Consider the following 2,844-nt stretch of genomic DNA (forward strand, 5'->3'; position numbering starts at 1 on the left):
AAAAAGTAAATTTATGTCCCGCAAAAAAACTTGTTTGTTATCGGTGGCAAGAACTAAAGACCAGTACAAAATAGGGCTATAAGTGCAAATGACCCTAGAGTAGAATATACTATGGAACCTCATCGTGTATACAACTGAATTGGCGGATCTATAACTATGGCAAATAAGTCTAAAGCTCACGCAACTTTGTTTTTATGTAAAAACAACTACCATGTATATCCTACTATTGTGTTAACATCTTAGTAAGTCGATTGGTAAATTCGATTTTTATAAATAATAATTTAGAATTGGTTTATAAAATTAAAGTTTCCATATCAATTCTTAAGCATTTGACCATTAAAATTAATTCTTTTTTTGCGCGGAATGTCCTTCAAAAAGACAGGTTTTAATTTTTTTTTCCCTTCGCTAAAAGCCCTTTGATTCCGAGTTCAAACTCCCGCTCAATCAAAAATTTAAAAAAAAATTCATGACATAAGTTGGTATTCGCAAGGCATTCCCAATAGGCATAAGTTGAGTTTCAAACTCTGACTTAAGGCATAAGTTGGGTTTCAAACTCTGCCTTAAAGCAAAAAAATAAAAATAAAAAATGACTTTACTGGAATTTTGCAAACTTCTGTTTTATCGCCTAATTTGCCCTAAGGAAGAGGTTTGTCTTAAGGCCTAATTATGAGTAAAAGTTTGCCTTAAGGCAAACCTCTGACTTGCAAATCCCAAATTATACCTTGTGATTTTTATTTTATTTTTTGACCGAGCCTGAATTCGAATCCAGGACCTCAGGATATTAAACGAAGGGAAAAAAATTAAAGACCACCAATTTGAGGGACATGTTGACACCCAATTTTGTCCCGCCTCTCCTCCAAAATACCTATTTACGCTTCTAATATTTTTGGAAAATTAAAAATATATATTGTATTTTACTATAATTACTAGCCTCTTATCAATACCGGCATTTCATTATTCCTTTATAGTTACTAGACATTATTATTATTATTATTATTATTATTATTATTATTCACAATTTTTTATCATTTCGGCATTTTACCAGCTTACGCACACGCATCGCATTTATCTTTGCATAATTAAATAATAGTATTTATTTTACTGTGGATTTTCAAAAAATATTATTGCACGGCTATTATAACACCATATAATTTTATTACCCGAGTCCTAATAATCACACATTTTGTATTAAACAATATTTTGTCACCCTCGGTATATCGTTAATTAAAATGGGTCTTTTATTCAAATTTAAAAAAAAAAAAAAAAAACCAAAGCTATTTCTTGCACTCAGTCCGTATTTTTGATTTATCGGATTCCAAATCAAAGTCCAATCAACTCATAAATATTTTTTGACCAGCCTATATTTTTTACCCTAATTTTTAGACCAGTCCGTGTTTTAATTTGCTAGCCCATTCTTTTAATACCCGGTCTAAAAATTGACCCAGTCCACAAATGGACCGGGTCTGACCCATTTCATTCAAAATAAGGGAAACCCTAAAAAGGGTTTCCCCTCATTTTTCTTCCTCCTTCTCCGCCGCACACCACCCCATCCTTTCTCTCCTCATTTCCGCCTCTTTCCCTCCTCCCATCGCCACCCCTCTTCCGCCGCACCTCTCTTCCCTCTCTCTCTTCATCATCGTTCCCTTCCTCCCCTTTACCCTAAACCCTAGCCGCCGCACACACACACCCCACTGTTTTTCTCTCTCCCACGCCTTCCCCACGCATCTCTCTGACACCCCACTCCTTCTTGTTCCCCCCACGCCGTTGTCGTCTCCACCATGTCCTGTTCCCCACTTCGTCACACCATCCCCCGCTCCTTCTTTCATCGTCATCGCCTCTCCACCTTCTTTTGTTCCCCACGCCTCTGCCATCCCACGTTCCTTTTCTCTCTTCTTCACAAAAAGAAAACCCTAGCCCAAACCCGAAATCAACCTATAAATAGTCGTTTTCATCATCCATTCGGAGGGGTTTTTTGGAGGAAATCGCGGGAAACCCCCAAAAACCCCGAAAGGAAGTACAAGTTTTGGTCAAGCCGCCTAAAATTTCCCGGAAATTGAATCTTCAATAGTTTTAAATATTTCCTAGAGATTTGTTCGAAATAGAAATTCCCCATAGCCAATATTAGTTCTTTTAGCAGTATTGTTTGATATCGAGTCGAAATCCACACCCTTTTTGTTCTGTTTTGCCTTTGGCATCCGTTTGGATTCGAGGGTATACAAATTCGGGATTCGCAGTGTTTCGAAGTAGATTTGAAGTGTTCGAGGTTAGATAGCAACCTTCGCCTCACTTCGCTGCACCCGAAGAAGGTAATTTCCCTCCTTCAATTATTTTTTGGTATTGGTTTGAACGTTGAAACTGTTTGTGTGATTTGTTTGCTCAGTTGTATTTCAGTTTTGTTTGTAGTTATTCTAGGCGTATTGAGCATGCTTAATTCTGTTTAGTTCAGTTTTGTGACTATTTCAGATTCATGTGCAAGTTTAGATTAACCTGGTGCTCTTAGTTTATCTTTGTTTGCCTGTATGTCCTTGGACTGATCATGTGCTAGCATTGATTTAGTTAATCTGCTAATCGTTTGTGTGCATTAGTTTTTATTTTAGGATTAGTTAGTCTGAACAATTTATCTAGGATGTATTCTGATTCAGTTGTGTGTAGTTTGGGTCTACAATTACTTCGTTATGCTATAAAAGACTAAATTTATTTAGTTGTGCTCTAAGTTAGCCCACAGCCTGCTTAATCAGACTGTCATATGCTTAGTCTCCCTGCCAACATAATGACTTAAACCCATTATTGTTCTATATGCTTGGCCCTGAATCATGTCATTGAATTTATAGTCTCATGTGTTCA

The sequence above is a fragment of the Lycium barbarum genome, chromosome 5, assembly GCF_019175385.1.
Source record: "Lycium barbarum isolate Lr01 chromosome 5, ASM1917538v2, whole genome shotgun sequence".
NCBI lineage: Eukaryota > Viridiplantae > Streptophyta > Magnoliopsida > Solanales > Solanaceae > Lycium > Lycium barbarum.